The sequence below is a fragment of the Bos indicus genome, chromosome 10 (assembly GCF_029378745.1).
Source record: "Bos indicus isolate NIAB-ARS_2022 breed Sahiwal x Tharparkar chromosome 10, NIAB-ARS_B.indTharparkar_mat_pri_1.0, whole genome shotgun sequence".
NCBI lineage: Eukaryota > Metazoa > Chordata > Mammalia > Artiodactyla > Bovidae > Bos > Bos indicus.
The window spans coordinates 75,687,923-75,708,857 of record NC_091769.1 but is presented as its reverse complement, the minus strand read 5'-3'; the positions used below and the strand labels follow the sequence as shown (position 1 = coordinate 75,708,857).

At 41.7% G+C, this 20,935-nt stretch overlaps 1 protein-coding gene and 1 long non-coding RNA gene across 7 annotated transcripts in view; one reads left to right on the top strand and one right to left on the bottom strand.

Annotated features, from left to right (window-relative positions):
* LOC139185330 (uncharacterized) overlaps window positions 1-16,160 on the bottom strand; it is a 30,078-nt gene extending 13,918 nt beyond the window's left edge. Inside the window, exons 1-3 of one of the 2 annotated variants that reach the window (XR_011568953.1) lie at window positions 15,773-16,160; window positions 4,976-15,178; window positions 3,237-4,635 (exon numbers count right to left, since the gene is read on the bottom strand). This is a non-coding gene — a long non-coding RNA (uncharacterized lncRNA). Of the gene's footprint in view, window positions 1-192; window positions 15,179-15,772 lie in introns of those variants that run through there. The other variant, XR_011568954.1, reaches the window with a different exon arrangement.
* A 381-nt stretch (window positions 16,161-16,541) lies between these two features.
* WDR89 (WD repeat domain 89) overlaps window positions 16,542-20,935 on the top strand; it is a 47,178-nt gene continuing 42,784 nt past the window's right edge. For 4 of the 5 annotated variants that reach the window (XM_019969032.2, XM_070797703.1, XM_070797704.1 and 1 more), the window contains exon 1: window positions 16,590-16,687. The gene's annotated coding sequence lies outside the window, so the exon portion shown is untranslated. Of the gene's footprint in view, window positions 16,688-20,935 lie in introns of all 5 variants that reach the window. The other variant, XM_019969033.2, reaches the window with a different exon arrangement.

Sequence of the window (20,935 nt, the reverse complement as noted above, 5' to 3'; positions counted from 1 at the left end):
CAGTACCCAGCAGTGCTTTGCATGTAATGGAAGTTCAATGAGTATTTTTCCAATAAGTATTTGCAGAATTAAAAAACGAATGTTGGTCTCCCATATTTCTTCTAAACCTGCTCTCCTTTTCAAATTTATCTTTATTTGACTCTGTTTTTCATTATAGGTAGCCATTGACTTATCTCTCTTTCCTTTCATTACCTTCTCAGATTAAAAGCTTCTCAGCAAGCTCTTCACTTCTCTTTTCACTTCAGCAAGCTCCATGCCAAGTGTGGTGACTTCTATGGGTGACAGCGTGAAAAGAAATTAGGCCAGGAATTCAGTCTTGCCTCTTGCTGACTAATATACCAAGCTTCCTTGGGTATTGGTAGTGATATATTATTCTTGCTCAGGAGCCTGCAGAATCTGTTTACCAGCTCAGGTGTAAGCACCTTTGTTTGTGTTTATGCTCACAACTTTATCCCACTTACCAACCTTATCTCCCATGAATTCAGAACATACCCTCTCTCTTCAGACAGGCTTCCACATGCTCTCTCCCAATGACAGATGTTTTGTACTGGCTAATCTCACTGCCTAGCTAGATATTACTTATATTTTAACCCATTTAGTTTCCATGCTGCTGCTGCTAAGTAGCTTCAGTCGTTACCGACTCTGTGCGACCCCATAGACGGCAGCCCACCAGGGATTCTCCAGGCAAAAACACGAGTGGGTTGCCATTTCCTTCTCCAATGCATGAAAGTGAAAAGTGAAAGTGAAGTCACTCAGTCGTGTCCAGCTCCTAGCAACCCCATGGACTGCAGCCTATTAGGCTCCTCCATCCATGGGATTTGCCAGGCAAGAGTACTCTCCATCAAATCTGCAAATACCTTCTTTTCTTCATATATCATCATAGTAAACATGTACCTTGCCAAGTGCCAAGCTCTGGACTAGACACTGGTGACAAAAGTCAAATTAAACACAATCCCCGTATCCAACAGGGAAGACTGACATGATCATAATACTATGTTCTAAGCATGTGTGTGTTGTAAAATGTGTTATCTCATGTAATGCTCAACACAAGCCTATTATGTCATTTGCCTTACTTCTTACTTTCTTGTCTAAGAAATGAAGGAAGTGGATGCTAAATGGATGTGTCACTTGTTCTGTCATGTATCCAGCAAGTGCTAGAGTCTTCGACTCCCAGCATTGGAGTTTTTAGTTATTATCTTATACTTCCTGAGTGAAACAGAATCAGAGTGTTAAGGGCAAAGTGGTTGGGGAGCAAGGAAGAAAAAGCCTTTTTTTCTGGGAGGAACGGTTGGGTAGGAACTGTAAGAGAGGGTTACATGGTGTCCTTCCATATGGTCACAAAGAGCCCAAACACACAAACAAGCATCACCAAGGGCACGAAGCTATGAATGAGGCACCGACTTGGGCAAGTTGTTGCTACTTCTCTTAGATTCTCATAGAATAGGTCACTGTCTATACTTTCAGTCACACTTCAAACTCACTGAAGTGAGTTTATTTTTTATGCATCTGTTTCTACCATTAGACAGTGCAGTGAGGATGAGGAAGGTATCATATTCATCTTTTTATACTTTTTATATGTATTGCTCACAGTAGGTGCTCAATACATGCTCTTAAAGGAGTGAGTGACTGGAGTGCAGGATGTGTAAGGCTGGGGAGAAAGGGGTGGTAAATGAAATCAGAAGGTAGGTGGAGCTTGATTTTAAAAAGCATGCTCTGGAATTTAAGGCTTATTTGTAGGTAAAAGGAAGCATGGAAGCAAAGAAGGTTTTTTGTTAACAGTACATACACTTTCCCAAAGTAATACAAGTCTATAGTTTTAAAAAGACATAGTACTGCCATAAAAAAGAATGAAATAATGCCATTTGCAGTAACGTGCGTGGACCTAGAGATTATCATAGCAAATGAAGTAAGTCAGAGAAAGATAAATATGTATTACTTACAGAGTCTAAAAAAACGATACTGATGAACTTATTTACAAAACAGAAATATACATAGACATTGAAAACAAACTTATGTTTACCAAAGGGAAAAAGAGGGGAGGGATAAACTAGGATTAACAGATATACATGATTATATATAAAACTTATCTATAAACAGAAAGGACCCACTGTATAGCACAGAGAACTATATTCAATATCCTGTAATAACCTATATGGAAAAGAATCTGAAAAAGAATATGTGCTATATATAATATGTATATATTGTATATATATAATTGAATCACTTTATTGTACACCTAGAACACTGCAAATAAACTACAATTAAAAAAAAAAGAATAGTACTAAAACAAGAAATAGTACTAAAACTCTTTTACAACTAAAAGAGTAGTTCCCTGCTCTTCTCCCAGTCCTGTTCACTAGGCAAATAGCCTCAATTCTTGTTTACTCGAATTTACAGCCATATTTCTAATCAGTGTTCTTAAATGGCTATTTTTAAAATTAATTTTAGACACTGACTTCCCAGCATGGTGGATAAGGACTCTTTCTGCCATGGTCTACTCCCTCATTATTGTGAATGCATGTTCACCCTGCATCAGCTCAGTTCAGCTGCTTAGTCGTGTCAGACTCTTTGCAACCCCATGAACTGCAGCACGCCAGGCCTCCCTGTCCATCACCAACTCCCAGAGTTCACCCAAACCCATGTCCATTGAGTCAGTGATGCCATCCAACCATCACATCCTCTGTCATCCTCCTTCTCTTCCTGCCCTCAATCCTTCCCAGCATCAGGGTCTTTTCTAATGAGTCACCTCTTCACATCAGGTGGCCAAAGTATTGGAGTCTCATAGTACTTGTCATTAGCTGAAATTACACTATATACTTTTAATATAAATTATACTTCTAGTGTCTTCCCACCGGAAAGTAAACTGTGTGAAGACAGGCACCTTATTTTAGCACTACAATTCCAGGAGGTAAAATATACCGAGTACATAACACGTGATCTATAATATTTGTTAAATGAATTAATCAACTCATATTAAGGAGAAATATTTTCTAAATAAAGCACATTTTTTGTAAATTCCTGGCCATAATAGGTGTAGTTCTTATATTGCTTTTGCAGAGTGGTTTCCATTTCTCACTTTTTATTCTCCAGTTTCCTAACTATGCCCAGAGGCCTCTTTGTACAGAAGAAAGGATCATAATGGCAAACATTTCATGTTATAGTCATTTACCTCTATCTTACCATCTACCTACTTAAAGATCAGACAAAACTTTGATGTCCTTGCTTTTCCTTATCTCTTTTATCTGTGTGTGTGTGTGTGTGTGTGTGTGTGTGTGTGTGTGTGTGTGTGTATAGGGGGCAAGGTTGTGCTTGGACTTTGCTGCTTGGGCTTTTCTCTAGTTCCAGCAAGTGGGGCCAGTCTCCAGTTATAGTGCATGGGTTCTCATTGTGGTGGCTTCTCTTGTTGCAGAGCATGGGCTCTAGGGCACTCAGGTTTTGGTAGTTGAGGCACCGGGCTCAGTAGTTGCGGCTCCCAGGCTCTAGAGCACAGACTCATTAGTTGTGCTCTAGACTTACTTGCTCCCCGGCATGTGGGATCTTTCTGGATCAGGGGTTGAACCTGTATCTCCTACATTGGCAGGCAGATTCTTCACCACTGAGGCACCAGGTAAGCCCACTCTTCCTTATCTTAGCTGATCAAATAGGCAGTCAAGGCATTTACAAAGAGGGAGATTTGTTTTCTCCTGCACAGAGCACTCTCTCAGAGGTGGGGGACAAAAAAAATAATTTAGGTCACTTAGTCTTGGTATTTATAACTTTGAAAGAAACCATTTGCTTCCTTTCACTGTTCATGCTGCTCTGCTGCTGCTGCTAAGTCGCTTCAGTCGTGTCCGACTCTGTGCGACCCCATAGACGGCAGCCCATCAGGCTCCACCGTCCCTGGGATTCTCCAGGCAAGAACACTGGAGCGGGTTGCCATTTCCTTCTCCAATGCATGAAAGGGAAAAGTGAAAGTGAAGTCGCTTAGTCGTTCCCGACTCTTAGCAACCCCATGGACTGGAGCCTACCAGGCTCCTCCATCCATGGGATTTTCCAGGCAAGAGTACTGGAGTGGGGTGCCATTGCCTTCTCCGCATGCTGCTCTAAGTATAGTCAAATACATGTTTTGAAATATGTATTTTCTTAGTATGGAAGATTTATAGGAAAAATTAATACTTGCTACAAGTTTAAGTGGGAAATAATTACCAAAGTCATCAGTTTTGTAGTACAACCAACAACTACCATGCTACTGTTCAGCTTCTAAGTTGTGTCCAACTCTGCAACCCCATGGACTGCAGCATGCCAGGCTCCTCTGTTCTCCACTATCTATTGGAGTTTGCTCAAATTCATGTACTCTGAGTTGGTGATGCTATCTAACCATCTCATCCTCTGCCGCCCCCTTCTCCTTTGCCTTCAATCTTTCTCAACATCAGGGTCTTCTCCAATGAATAAGCTCTTTGAATCAGGTGGCTGACGTATTGGAGCTTCAACATAAGTTCTTCCAATGAATCTTCAGGATTGATTTCCTTTAACACTGACTGCTTTGATCTCCTTGCTGTCCAAAAGACTGTTAAAGAGTCTTCTCCAGCATCACAGTTTGAAGGCATTACTTCTTTGGTTAGCTTTCTCTATGGTCCAACTCTCATATCTGCGTGACTACAGGAAAAACCATAGCTTTAATTATATGCAAAAGGAAAGACATACCCATTTGAATGCAGAGTTCCAAATAATAGTAAGGAGAGATAAGAAAACCTTCCTCAGTGATCAGTGCAAAGAAATAGAGGAAAATAATAAAATGGGAAAGATTAGAGATCCCTTCAAGAAAATTAGAGATACCAAGGGAACAATTCATGCAAAGATGGGCTCAATAAGGGACAGATATGGTATGGACCTAACAGAAGCAGAAGATATTAAGAAGAGGTGGCAAGAATACACAGAAGAACTGTACAAAAAAGATCTTCACAACCCAGATAATCATGATGGTGTGATTACTCACCTAGAGCCAGAAATCCTGGAATGTGAAGTCAAGTAGGCCTTAGGAAGCATCACTATGAACAAAGCTAGTGGAGGTGATGGAATTCCAGTTGAGCTATTTCAAATCCTAAAAGATGATGCTGTGTAAGTGCTGCACTCAATATGCCAGCAAATTGGGAAAACTCAGCAGTGGCCATGGGACTGGAAAAGGTCAGTTTTCATTCCAATCCCTAAGAAAGGCAATGCCAAAGAATGCTCAAACTACCACACAATTGCACTCATCTCACATGTTAGTAAAGTAATGCTCAAAATTCTCCAAGTCAGGCTTCAGCAATACGTGAACCATGAACTTCCTGATGTTCAAGCTGGTTTTAGAAAAGGCAGAGGAACCAGAGATCAAATTGCCAACATCCGCTGGATCATGGAAAAAGCAAGAGAATTCCAGAAAAACATCTGCTGCTGCTGCTGCTGCTGCTAAGTCACTTCTGTTGTGTCCGACTCTATGTGACCCTACAGACGGCAGCCCACCAGGCTCCCCCATCCCTGGGATTCTCCAGGCAAGAACACTGGAGTGGGTTGCCATTTCCTTCTCCAATGCATGAAAGTGAAAAGTGAAAGGGAAATTGCTCAGTCGTGTCTGATTCTTCGAGACCCCATGGACTGCAGCCCACCAGGCTCCTCCATCCATGGGATTTTCTAGGCAAGAGTATTGGAGTGGGGTGCCATCGCTGTCTCTGAGAAAAACATCTATATCTGCTTTATTGACTATGCCAAAGCCTTTGACTGTGTGGATCACAATCAACTGTGGAAAATTCTGAAAGAGATGAGAATTCCAGACCACCTGACCTGCCTCTTGAGAAATCTGTACGCAAGTCAGGAAGCAAGTTTGAACTGGACATGGAACAACAGACTGGTTCCAAATCAGGAAAGCAGTACATCAAGGCTGTATACTGTCACCCTGCTTATTTAACTTATATGCAGGGTACATCATGAGAAACACTAGGCTGGAGGAAGCACAAGCTGGAATCAAGACTGCTGGGAGAAATATCAATAACCTCAGATATGCAGATCAGAGATCAGATCATATCAGTCGCTCAGTCATGTCCGACTCTTTTCCACCCCATGAATCACAGCACGCCAGGCCTCCCTGTCCATCACCAACTCCCGGAGTTCACTGAGACTCATGTCCATTGAGTCAGTGATAGCATCCAGCCATCTCATCCTCTGTCGTCCCCTTGTCCACTTGCCCCCAATCCCTCCCAGCATCAGATATGCAGATGACACCACCCTAATGGCAGGAAGTGAAGAGGAACTACAGAGTCTCTTGATGAAAGTGAAAGAGGAGAGTGAAAACATTGGCTTAAAGCTCAACATTCAGAAAACGAAGATCATGGCATCTGGTCCCATCACTTCATGGTAAATAGATGGGGAAACAGTGGAAACAGTGGCTGACTTTATTTTTTTGGGCTCTAAAATCACTGCAGATGGTGACTGCAGCCATGAAATTAAAAGACGCTTACTCCTTGGAAGAAAACTTATGACCAACCTAGAGAGCATATTAATAAGCAGAGACATTACTTTGCCAACAAACGTCCATCTAGTCAAGGCTATGGTTTTTCCAGTAGTCATGTATGGATGTGAGAGTTGGACTATAAAGAAAGCTGAGTGCCGAAGAATTGATGCTTTTGAACTGTGGTGTTGGAGAAGACTCTTGAGAGTCCCTTGGACTGCAAGGAGATCCAGCCAGTCCATCCTAAAGGAGATCAGTCCTGGGTGTTCATTGGAAGGACTGATGTTGAAGCTGAAACTCCAATACTTTGGCCTCCTGATGCGAAGAACTGACTCATTTGAAAAGACCATGATGCTGGGAAAGACTGAGGGCAGAAGAAGGGGATGACAGAGGATGAGATGGTTGGATGGTATCACTGACTCAATGGACATGAGTTTGAGTAAACTCCGGGAGTTGGTGATGGACAGGGAGGCCTGGCGTGCTACAGTCCATGGGGTTGCAAGGAGTCGGACACGACTGAGCGACTGAACTGAACTGAACTGACTATATGGACCTTTGTTGGCAAAGTGATGTCTCTGTTTTTTAATACAGAGGTTTGTCATAGCTGTCTAGGTTTGCCATACATAGCTTTCCCTCCAAGGAGCAAGCATCTTCTAATTTCATGGTTGCAATCACCATCTGCAGTGATTTTGGAGCCCAAGTAAATAAAGTCTGTCACTGTTTCCACTTTTCCCCTTTCTAGTTGCCATGAAGTGATGGGACCAGATGCCATAGTCTTTCATTTTTTTAATGTTGAATTTTAAGCCAGCTTTTTTACTCTCCTCTTTCACTCTCATCAAGAGGCTCATTAGTTTCCCTTCAGCTTCTGCCATTAGAGTGGTATTGTCTGCATATCTGAGGTTGTTGATATTTCTCCCAGTAATCTTGATTCCAACAGCCTGACATTTTGCAAAATGTACTCTGCATATAAGTTAAATAAGCAGAGTGACAATATACAGCCTTGTCGTATTCCTTTCCCAATCTTGAACTAGTCAGTTGTTCCATGTCTGGTTCTAACTGTTGCTTCTTGACTCATATACAGGTTTCTCAGGAGACAGGTAAGGTAGTTTGGTACTCCCATCTCTTTTAAGAATTTTCCAGTTTCCCAAAGAAAGGCAATGCCAAAGAATGTTCCAAGTACCGTGCAACTGTGTCATTTCACATGCTAGGAAGGTTATGTTTAAAATCCTTCACGCTAGGCTTTCACTGTATGTGAACCAAGAACTTCCAGATGTACAAGCTGGGTTTAGAAAAGGCAGAGAAACCAGAAATCAAATTGCTAACATTCGTTGGATCATGTAGAAAGCAAAGGACTCCAGAAAAACATATACTTCTGCTTAAATGACTACATTAAACCTTTGACTGTGTGGATCACAATTACCCTGAATGGATTTTCAATTTGGGAATTTAAGGGTGAGAAAATAGTAATTAATTAGATTAATATATTCATGACTGAGACTTTATTTAATGTTCCTTTCCTCTTTTAACCTTTCACTTCATTAGCCTGAGAGCAATCATCTGTAATCATTTATAATCATCTGATTGCAAACTGATGACTCTCAAGTCAAGCTTCTGACTCTCACTGTGACTCTGTATTTTATCACCATCATCACAACGTATTTGCTCAAAGGAAAGAAAACTTGATTTTGCTTCAATGTGATATTATTGCTCAGATATTAAGATGCTGGCAATCATGATGAGATCCATCTTTACAATTCTTTGCACAACTTAGGATTTTGTGTCATCTGGTATGGAAATTTATTTATTGTAATACACTGCTTAGAAAATTAAATCCAACTTCCTACTAAATATTTTTCTAGGATAGTGATGAGAGAGAATCAAACTATATGTAAATCCAAAAATGGGAAGACAATGAGTGGAGTTACCAGTGGTATTTGAGTCTGAGAACCAAAAGTTCCAGAAATCTTTCAAAAGAAAACAGATGGTGTTCATATTTCTTTTACAGCTCAGATGAATAATTTTGTATTATACCATCATATAAACCAATTGGAAATCACATGAAAAAAAGAAAAATCCTAATGAGTCTGTATTTCACATAACTTCATATCAATTGTCTCTTTATTACTGCACTCTACTCTGCCTGTAACTTGGATCTACTTCATCATTTAAACTTTGATTCCACTTCATGGCTGTTGTATAATCCTAGTGTTATCATTACATTTTTTTTTCAAGGATAATTTTTAACAACTAAAGGGCTCAGCAAACATCTTTTTTTATCATCCTTCCTAGAATCACTCAGAGCAACTGGTATAAATGGACCAAGTGCTGGAATTTGAACCAGAGGCTCCTGAACACCTGTACTGTGGCAAGCACTGTGGGGAGGGCTTTATTTACATTGTGTTTATTTTCATAATCTCATTGAAAGGAATATATTGTCACCTGATGAATAATTTGAAGTTTAGAGAGATTAAATAACTTCTTCAAAATCATACAGTTTTGAGTAATAGTCCTTATTAAAATATTTGCTTATTTTAGTTACATTTGGTGGGGGAGTCATCATTTAGAGATACAAAGAATCCTATCTACAAATGAAATGACTTGCTTATAAATAATCTAATAGGAGATGTGGTGGGAAAGTGGGTGAGAGCATAGATATAAGTTTAGCCATCAGTTAAGTTGGTTGATAGGGTCATATACATAATGGTTCATGATACCATTTTTTTCTACTTTTGTATAAGATGGAACTTTCCCACACTGAAGTTTTTAAAAGTAGCCTGGAATGTAGAACTACAATAAAAAAGAAAGTGTAAAGGTGTAGCTGGACCACAAAGAAGGCTGAGTGCTGAAGAATTGATGCTTTTAAATTGTGGTGCTGGAGGAGACTCTTGAGAGTCCCTTGGACTGCAAGGAAATCAAACCACTCAATTCTAAAAGAAATCAACCTTGAATATTCATTGGAAGAACTGATGCTGAAGCTGAAGCTCCAATACTTTGCCCCACTAATGTGAAGAGCCAGCTCACCGGAAAAGACCCTGATGCTGGGAAAGATGGAGGACAGGAGGAGATGGGGGCAACAGAGGATGAGATGGTTGGATGGCATGACTGACTCAATGGACATGACTTTGAGCAAACTCTGGGAGACAGTGAAGGGTACTGCAGTTCATGGGGTCACAAAGAGTTGACAGACACAACTTAGCAACTGAACAACAACAAATCTGTAGTAGTGTTCACCTTAGCAATTCAAGAACTCTTTCAGCTGTATCCTTTTAGAGCTGATCCGGAGGAAGAGCCCTGGATCAACTTTAACGTGCATGGGTAAATAAGTACTTCCATAACTTATTTAATAAAGAAGTGATGAGAATTCCCTGGAAGTCCAGTGGTTAGTACTTGGCACTTTCACTGCTGGCCTAGGTTCAATCTCTGGTTGGGAAACTAAGATCCTGCAAGCCTGGCAACACAGTCAAAAAAGAAAAAAAATTTTTTTTCAAAGTAATTATTAAGATCCTAAGCTGCTCCTGTTGATCCTAACCACACCTCTATAATAAACTATGGTCCTAATTCTTAGTTAAATAGAAGACCCAAGGACCAACCGTTTGTCAAATACTCTAGTCTTTCTTTCTTCTCCTCTTGACTCCATTTAGTGTGCTATTTTACTATTTGTTCATTCTTTTTAACTTCAAAGTAGCAGGAAGAGAACAAACAGCTTAAACCATTCAATTCACCACCTTTGAGCAGCTCTGTGGAGAGGTTTTCTGGAGGTAGGTGGTGTTTTGGGTCAATATAATTATCAGTTGCAGTACCAGTTCTGCCTCTTCTTCAACTCTCAGCTGTCTAAAGGGGTTATAGGAAAGTCCATCTTAAAACTGAAGGAATTAAAATACTGTCACTATCTTGAAAAATCCGCACGGTGACTGCAGTAAACCAATTGGCACCTGTTACAGGATGTTCTAGCCACCTCTCCACCCTGTGGCTTCAACGGCAATGTTGTTGACATTTTCAAAAGGTCCAGAGCGGGTAGCTTGCCAGGAAGTCCTTCTCATACAGAGGTAGACATGCCTACAGGTGGGCCTTTATACTGAGAAACCTCTGTGATTCAAGAGTTGGGCAACATATTCCTGATGCTAGGGAATCAAGCCAAAGGCTTCAAATGTAGGCTGTCAGGCCAACATCTCAAGGAATAGCCAAAGAGGCAGAAAGTTAGAGAAACAGGCTGGAATGGAGTTTGAAGGTAGAGCCATTCCTTTTAGACGCATTTTACCAGAGAGTGGAAATGGAATTGGTTTGTACATCCTGTGTGCTTATACTAACCCTCTTCCCAAAATACAAGACACAATGTCAAATATAGTTTCCGGGAATGAGCTGCAAACCTGAACCCCAACTCTCAAAGATCTCAAGGTCTTTATCTGTGTGCTGCCATGAAGGTATTTTGTAGATGTAATTACTGTTCATTATCAGTAGACTTTAAATAAAGGTTATCCTAGATAATCTGGCCAGGTCCAATTCAATTAGCTGAAGGGCTTTCAGAGCAGAACCGAGGTTACTAGGAAGAAATTCTGCCTGTGGATTGCAACTTCAGCGCATGCCTGAGAGTTCCAGACTCCTTCTCCTGACACACTGCTCTACAGATTCAGACTCGTCTTCTAGCCAGCCCCACAATTGTCTAAGTCAATTCCTTGCAAAAAAAAAGAAAAAAAAATCCTTAATTTATATCTCTGACTGGTTCTGTTTCTCTCATTGAGCCTTGGTACAGTGATTGAGCCTGAATATTTCCAAATAGTATTATGTGTAATTCAGACTTCACATTTTAACAATAGCAAACAAAAATATTTTTGTGCATATATACCAGTCATAGATTTTATTTTCTTGGGTTCCAAAGTCACTGGTGATGGTGACTGCAGCCATGAAGTTAAAAGATGCTTGCTCCTTGGAAGGAAAGCTATAACAAGCCTAGAAAGTGTGTTAAAAAGCAGAGACACCATTTTGCCAACAGAAGTCCATACAGTCAAAGCTATGGTTTTTCCAGTAGTCAGCACAGATGTGAGAGTTGGACCATAAAGAAGGCTGAGCCCAAGAATTGATGTTTTCAAACTGTGGTGCTGGAGAATACTCTTGACAGTCACTTAGACTACAAGGAGATCAAACCAGTCATTCCTAAAGGAAATCAACCTTGAATATTCATTTGAAGGACGGAAGCTGAAGCTAAAGCTCCTATACTTTGACCACCTGATACAAAGAGCCAACTCATTGGAAAAGATCCTGATGCTGGGAAAGATTGAAGGCAAAAGAAGAAGGGGGCAGCAGAGCATGAGATGGTTAGATAGCATCACCAACTCAACGGACATGAATCTGAGCAAACTCCAGGAGATAGTGGAGGACAGAGGAGCCTGGCATGCCACAATCCACGGAGCCACAAAGAGTTGGACATGACTTAGTGACTAAATAACAACAGGAGTGAGAGTATGTGTGGAGTGTATGTATATGTGTGCTCTTTTGACTAGGCTTGACCTTCAGCCCCGTGTCCTTCCTTGCAGTGTTCAAGAATCCTATAGCAAGAATCTTGCTAAGGCAGTTAAACCAGAATCACCCTCTCTCAATATCTGATTGAGTGCCTCATCCTTCATTATCCCCCAGGTGATGTCCAATTATACCTACCAACTTTTAGTAAGAACTGTTGAGTAATGTAGCAATAATCCCCCCTAACCCTGATATTTCCTCATAGTAAACTTCCACCCACTGCCCCCCTATCCCCTGACTATAAATTCCTGCTTTCCCTGTTGGACTCAGAATTGACTCTAATCTCTCTCCCTTTTTACAGAACCCTACCACAGTACCTACCTTGAAGAAAGTCCGCCTTACCTTCTTAAAAAGTGTCATGAATAACTTTTTTCTTTAACACTTCAGACTTTTTTGATCATATATTTCTCAATAATTTTTTTTACCACTCATACATATGTAAACATATTTATATATATGTGATTAGGTTTCAAAGTTTATCCTGCTATATCATGTTCACAATTTTAAAAAATACCTATATATATATATATACACACACACACATATATATAAAGAAAAGTGTTATAAGATTCCCACTGTCCCTACCTACTATCCAGTGAAACCACAGCCAAGGGAACGGGCTTGGCCGAATCAGCAGGGAGAGAAAACCCTGTTGAGACTGATTCTAGTCTAGCACGGTGAAGAGAAATGAGAGGTATAGGATAAGTGGGAGGCCCCCGGCACCCTACCACCCCTGTGTCTGCGAGGGAGCGGGGTGGGGTGCACCGGCCTTGCAGGCCACCAGTGAAATATTCTGATCATTTTTTCACTGACCGAGTGAGGCGCAGGGGCGGGGAGAGGGGGGTGCGTGGCAGTGGCAAGCTCATTTCTGGCACCAAGTGCCCCGCCAGGGCCAGTGCCAGGTGGGGAGTTTGACTGAGGCCGTACACCTGCAAATGGTGTCCTAAGGCGAGCTCAGGGAGAACAGAAACCTCCCATGGAGCAGAAGAGCAAGAACTCGCTTGATCTTGATTTTCAGTACGAATACAGACCGTGAAAGCGGGTCTTCACAATCCTTCTGACCTTTGGGGTTTTAAGCAGGAGGTGTCAGAAAAGTTACCACAGGAATAATTGGCTTGTGGTGGCCAAGTGTTCATATAGTGACGTTTTTGATCCTTTGATGTCAGCTCTTTCTATCATTTTGAAGCAGAATTCACCAAGCGTTGGGATGTTGACCCACTAATTGGGAACGTGAGCTGGGACTAGACTGTGGTGAGACAGATTAGTTTTACCCTACTGATGATGTGTTGTTGCCATGGTAATCCTGCTCGGTAGGAGGAACTGCGGGTTCAGACATTTGGTGTATGTGCTTGGCTGAGGAGTCAATGGGTCAAAGCTACCATCTGTGGGATTATGACTGAATGCCTCCAAGTCAGAATCCCATCCAGGCAGAATGATATGGCAGCCCTGGGAATCCTTGGTTGGCCTTGGACAGCCAGTCCCCTGCCATCCCTGCCAGCGGCCTGCCACCCACGTCCCTCTATGCACAGCATGGCATGCCCTGCTGCGTGCTGGGACCAGGTCATACATTAGGACCGGATCTGGTGCAGAAAGCCTTTCGTCCTAAGACACGGGGCACAGCCAGAAAGATGGCTACCCCCTCGCCTGTCACCACCACAGGTTTGTGGGGAACCTGGTGCTTAACCATTGGTAGATGACCTGCTCCTGGGTTGGGGTTTCATAGGCAGCAGAGCAGCTCCCTTGCTATGATCTATTGAAAGTCAGTCCTGGACACAAGGGTTTGAAAAAAGGAAAAAAGCAAAAAACATTTTTTAAAAGTGTTGATATTAAAAAGTAAACACAGGAACTTTCCCGGGTGGTCCAGTGGCTGGGACTCCACGCTCCTGGTGCAGGGGGCCCAGTTTGACCTGGTCAGGGCAATAGATCCCGTGTGCTGCAACTAAAAGGTCCCTCCTGTCATGACTAAGACTCGGGGCAGCCAAATAAATAAACAAGTAAATAGTTTCAAAAAGTAAACACAAGCAGGGATTGTAATATTCGTTTCCTGTATCTCAAAGTCATCTTGCATTTCTCTCACTTTGAGGTCATTTCTTAAAACTATTTCCCAACAGATGGTGTACAAAGATGATTCCTGGGTTAAAGGGAAGTAGTGGTGACTGCTGCAATTTCTGTTTTTAAATTCTGAGTTAAAAAAAAAAAAAACTATTCAAGATGTTTCCCTTTAAATGGAATACTTTGAGTGCTTCCGAAATACTCCAAAAGAGCGAACTTAGGACAGTTAATACAGATCAGCCAAATGTGCCCAGGATTCAGTTATTCAGTTGATTTGTCACTCTGCTGAACCATGCTAATCATAGTAGCAGTCTTGATATCTGCAATTTTTATTCTTAGTAATACAAATTTAATTAATATCCCAAATGGATCACTGATTTAAAATAGGGGCAAAAGAAAAATATTTTCAGAATGTTAGTTAATGGAAGGCATTAAAACTAACAAATTTACATTTTTGTCTGATGGTGATTTTCATACCAATATATTTCACTGAGTACATCATATCAAATATTTAAAGGAGAAATATAGTGGTGGTTACACTGTTTGGCTCTTTACGTAGAATTATAGAGAAAAAAAACCACTTATGTTTCTCATGTTTCATTTACAAAGAAAACCTGAGACCTTCTGTCATCATTTACAAGACACAAAAAATTGTAAAACCAATTATTCCAAGATTAGTCATAAGAGCAGTTTCTGCTTGGCTTAAATCCTCTAAATTGTCCTTAATTTTTTGTCCAGCAACAAGCCCTGTTTTTTTCTTACACACATGAATGTTTGTATTACATATTAAATAGAAAAAAAAAATGTTGTAAAGGGCCACTCAGAAAAACTTTTGGTATTTATAGATTTTCACTTTTCTTAAACACAAAGCAATGAAATATTACTAAATGTGCTCACAGACGTGAAAGAAGTTCATGATTCAATAAAACCAAGGAAGTGAAGTGAAGTGAAGTCACTCAGTCCTATTCGACTCTTTGTGACCCCATGGACTGTAGCCTACCACGCTCCTCCATCCATGGGATTTTCCAGGCAGGAGTACTGGAGTGGGTTGCCATTTCCTTTGCCAGAGGATCTTCCCGACCCAGGAATCAAACCCGGGTCTCCCACTTGTAGGCAGATGCTCTACCACCTGAGCCACCAGGGGAAGTCCTAAAACCAAGGAAACTTTCTTAAACCAGCATGTTTCCAATAAGACTGAAAACAGACTTCATAATACAATGTTTAATAATATATAGTGTGTGTGTGCCTCCTGAAATTGGTCATGTTTGACATTTTAACTACAGCATTATTTTCCTATCAACACAGTAGCCAGTTCTGCTTTTTATCATATCAACACCTGATTTACTAAACAGACGAAATAGTATATATAACTGTCAAGTTTAAAGCACTTTTCAAATATTGTCGAGTGAACACGAACATGAAAATCAAATACCATTTTGCTGTAAAAGCAAAAAAACCAAGACTTTTACTATCTACTTTGTATGTTAATCACGAACATCTAGCAGAGGGCTTCGCTGGTGGCTCAGTGGTAAAGAATCAGCCTGCAATGCAGGAGACTCAGGTTCGATCCCTGGAAGAGGCCATGGCAACCCACCCCAGTATTCTTGCCAGGAGAATCCCATGGACAGAGGAGCCTGGCGGGTTACATAGTCCATAGCGTCGCAAAGAGTCAGACACGACTGAAGCATCTAAGCAGCATCAGCAGAGGCACAGTAGTGAAATGGTTTAAATACTAGTATTTACCTTTACATACATGAAGACCTTCTAGTTTTCCTAAGTGTCCTTTGGCTTTAATACTGCTGATAAGCGAAAGGATAAGAAAGCACAACGGAAAACAAGAAAACCACAGTAACTATCAGCGGTTGTTAACATGGAGAAGCAGCAACAACAATCACATTCAAAGCTATGGGACATATGCGTCCAGGACCACAAATCCCAGGATTGCCTGGGGTGGACGCGGAGCTACGTTCAAATTGATAACTTTTTCAGCCAATGACACAGGCAAGTCAAAGACCGCGAAAAGGCCAGACTCCTCTGCGTTCCAAAACTGAAGTCATTATTTTAAAGTTCTGAGTGTATATGGGTGTTTCAGGGCCCGATTCGAAGTACTCAGTATTTCTCACCCTCAGAAACTTACTGGTCAACGTACCGTCTACCCGAGTCTGGCTCGGTGGTAGTTCTAGCGTCTAAACGCTGAAAGGAACTCACGTCACCTTTTGTCAACGGAAGTACCCAGTCGCCCAAGAAAGAGGCGGAACTCACTTTCTTCTTGCCCTTTCTCGCACAAGGCGCCAGGAAACTTACGCCTTCGTTACAACCAATGAGTCACTAAAACTTCCGTTAACGTAACGTACTTCCGTAACCTAAAGGGCGATGTTGCCCGTCCCTATACGGAAGCTGGGTCTACGTCTGCGCAGATGCCTAGTGTTCTTCCAATCCGGAAAGAGGCCAACTCCCGGCGTTTCTCCTCACCTCCCCACCCCACCTCTTTCCCCTCCCCTGGGCAATGGCCCGCCTCTCTGCTGTTGACCAATCCTCTGCGGGGTCCTTTGCCCGTTTATCCAATCAGAGAGTTGGAGGGTGGAGTTCCGGTCGTCCGCTCAGCTCCGAGTCTGTGCTCGAGTCCGTTCCCGCACCAGTCGTGGGCGTCCTGGTCAGGTATATTTTCCAGGCCTGGGGTGGTTAAGGTTCCTGGGATGGGCAGCTATCTTGACGGTCGGCGACAGTGCCAGTTGACTCTAGAAAACCGAAGTCGCTGAGCCTGTAGCACTAGGGGCAGAAGGAAATTAGGGGAGGCGGTGAGAGGTAGCCACGTGTTGGGACTTCTGGTGCAGTGATCCGAGTCATACCCATGCTGTCACTGCTCCGCCGATCTTCTGAGGGTTAGGTTGGTGTCGCCGAAGCCGTCCTGTTTGGGTAAAAACTAAGCGCCTGTTTGTCAAGTGTTCAAGGAGGGGTAGCTGGGACCTATTTTTCCCCTACCCGCACTCCCTCCTCTCGCATTCTTTCCTACCCACCTCCTGGGTTGGTTAATTTTCGGGATCAGAAAAGCAGATTCTCCTTTGGGAAGAGAGGTCCTGGAGTATGTAGTACGAACTGTGAGACTAGCTGCTCTGATAAGCGCTTTACGTGTATTATGTCATTTAATCCACACAGCAACACCTAGAAGGGTAGATACTCATTTTCATGCGGAGAAACACATTACTCGGCTATATGTTCTCTTCAGCTTCTTTCTGACCACTTGCGTATGACATTCGGTTTCTATGCACGTAAAATTAAAATATGGTATTGCTTGTAAAATGTTGATCTTGTTTTCTTTTCTAACTTGAAGTTATTTTAGAAGTTAATACAACATACCTAGACATTGCTGTTGTCGAGGTAAAATAATCTAGTAGAAAGACATCGGAGTAGGAGCCATTTACTAACCTTTAACTGGGCAAGTCACCCTCTCAGCTGCTGCTTTTTCCACTGCAGAATTGAATTCAGTACCAGACTTGCCTGCTTCCTAGAGTTGTGAGGATCAAATGAGATAATGAATATAAATTATTGATGTTAACTACATAGGACTCTTTCTGCTTTTCAGTTTCGTTCCTGTAGAAGCTAGACTACCTTTAACATGCAATATATAATATACTTAAAATATTATACACACACACACATACAGTGGATAACATGCAGCCTATTACCACTTGAGTTGAAATACCTCTTAAGCCTATGTGGCCCACTTAGCTGCTTATCCAGGGTTCAGGATCTTATTCCCTATGAATGCAGAAGTGGTACTTGTCTGGTTTGTATTCTTATCTTACACTGCTGTAGACAGCATAAAGCAAAAATAGTTCAGCTCGTTTAACTGCTTTTCTGAGTTCTGATTACTTCTGGAGACTCTGAGAGGAAGTCCCATTTCTTTGGTTTTTTTCAGCTTCTAGAGGCCACTTGTATTTCTTGACTTGTGGCTCCTGTATTTTAAAAGCACATCTCTGAAATCTGTGTTTCCATGATCTTATCACCCTCTGCCTTCCTCTTAATGGGGCATTTCTGTTTACAAATAGGTCCCACCTAGATCAGTCAGTTCAGTCACTCAGTCATGTCCAACTCTTTGCAACCCCATGGACTGCAGCACACCAGACTTCCTTGTCCATTACCAACTCCTAGAACTTGCTCAAACTCATGTCCATCGAATTGGTGGTGCCATCCAACCATCTCATCCTCTGTCGTCCTCTTCTACTCCTGTCTTCATTGTTGCCCAGCATCAGGGTCTTTTCCAAGGAGAAAGTTCTTCACATCAAGTAGCCAAAGTATTAGAGTTTCAGCATTAGTCCTTCAAATGAATATTCAGGACTGATTTCCTTTAGGATGGACTGGTTGGATCTCCTTGCAGTCTAAGGGACTCTCAAGAGTCTTTCCAACAACACAGTTCAAAAGCATCAATTCTTTGGCAGTCAGCTTTCTTTATAGTCCAACTCTCACATCCATACATGACTACTGGAAAAACCATAGCCTTGACTAGATGGATCTTTATTGGCAAAGTAATGTCTCTGCTTTTTAATATGCTGTCTAGGTTGGTCATAGCTTTTCTTCCAAGGAGCAAGTGTCTTTTAATTTCATGGCTGCAGTCACCATCTGCAGTGATTTTGGAGCCCCAGAAAAGTCTCTCACTGTTTCCATTGTTTCCCCATCTATTTGCCATGAAGTGATGGGACCGGATGCCATGATCTTAGTTTTTTGAATGTTGAGTTTTAAGCCAGCTTTTTCACTCTCCTCTTTCACTTTCATTGTGGCTCTTTAGTTCTTTGCTTTCTGCCATAAGGGTGGGGTCATCTGTGTATCTGAGGTTATTGATGTTTCCCCCGGCAATCTTGATTGCAGCTTGTGCTTCATTCAGACCAGCATTTCTCATGATATACTCTGCATATAAGTACTACTCTGCATGTAAGTTAAATAAGCAGAGTGACAATGTACAGCCTTGATGTACTTCTTTCCCAGTTTGGAACCAATCTGTTGTTCCATGTCCAGTTCTAACTGTTGCTTCTTGACCTGCATATAGATTTCTCAGGAGACAGGTCAGGTGGTCTGGTATTCCCATCTCTTTCAGAATTTTCCACAGTTTGTTGTGATCTACACAATCAAAGACTTTGGCATAGTTGATAAAGCAGAAATAGAGGAAGTTCATGGTTCATGTACTATTGAAACCTGGCTCGGAGAATTTTGAGCATTCCTTCACTAGTATGTGAGATGAGTGGAATTGTGCGGTAGTTTTAATATTCTTTGGCATTGCCTTTCTTTGGGATTGGAATGAAAACTGACCTTTTCCAGTCCTGTGGCCACTGCTGAGTATTCCAAATTTGCTGGCATATTGAGTAGAACATTTTCACAGCATCATCTTTTAGGATTTGAAATAGCTCAACTGAAATTCCATCACCTCTACTAGCTTTGTTTGTAGTGATGCTTCCTAAGGCCCACTTGACTTTGTATTCCAGGATGTCTGGCTCTAGGTGAGTGATCACAGCATTGTAGTTATCTGGGTCATGAAGATCGTTTTTGTATAGTTCTTCTGTGTGTTGCTGCCACCTCTTAATATCTTCTGCTTCTGTTAGGTCCATAGCATTTTTGTTCTTTATTGTGCCCATCTTTGCATGAAATGTTCCTTTGGTATCTCTAATTTTCTTGAAGAGATCTCTAGAATTTCCCATTCTATTATTTTCCTCTATTTCTTTGTGCTGAGGAAGGTTTTCTTATCTCTCCTCACTATTCTTTGGAACTCTGCATTCAAATGGGTATATCTTTCCTTTTCTCCTTTGCCTTTAGCTTCTCTTCTTTTCTTAGCTATTTGTTCGGCCTCCTCAGACAACCATTTTGCCTTTTTGCATTTCTTTTTGTTGGGAATGGTCTTGATCACTGCCTCCTGTACAATGTCACGAACCTCTGTCCGTAGTTCTTCAGGTACTCTTGTCTCTCAGATCTAATCCCTTGAATCTATTTGTCACTTCCACTGTATAATCATAAGGGATTTGATTTAGTTCATACATGAATGGTCTAGTGGTTTCCCACTTTCTTCAATTTCAGTCTGAATTTGAAAATAAGGAGTTCATGATCTGAGCCACAGGCAGCTCTCGATCTTGTTTGTACTGACTGTATAGAGCTTCTCCATCTTTGGCTGCAAAGAATATAATCAATCTGATTTCAGTATTGACCATCTGATAACGTCCATGTGTAGACTCTTCTTTTGTGTTGTTCGAAGAGGGTTTTGCTATGACCAGTGCATTCTCTTGGCAAAATTCTGTCAGCCTTTGCCGTGCTTCATTTTGTACTACAAGGCCAAATTTGCCTGTTACTCCAGGTATGTCTTGACTTCCTACTTTTGCATTCCAGTCCCCTATGATTTGCTAACAAAGGTCCGTCTAGTCAAGGCTATGGTTTTTCCAGTGGTCATCTATGGATGTGAGAATTGGACTGTGAAGAAAGCTGAGCACCAAAGAATTGATGCTTTTGAACTGTGGTGTTGAAGAAGACTCTTGAGAGTCCCTTGGACTGCAAGGAGATCCAACAAGTCCATTCTAAAGGAGATCAGTCCCGGGTGTTCATTGGAAGGACTGATGTTGAAGCTAAAACTTCAGGACTTTGGCCACCTCATGCAAAGAGTTGACTCATTGGAAAAGACCCTGATTTTGGGAGGGATTGGGGGCAGGAGGAGAAGGGGACGACAGAGGATGAGATGTCTGGATGGCATCACCGACTTGATGCACATGAGTTTGGGTGAACTCCTTGAGTTGGGAGGACAGGGAGTTGGTGATAGACAGGGAGGCCTGGCATGCTGTGATTCATAGGGTCGAAAAGAGTTGGACACGACTGAGCAACTGAACTGAACTGATGATGAAAAGGACATCTTTTTTGGGTGTTAGTTCTAGA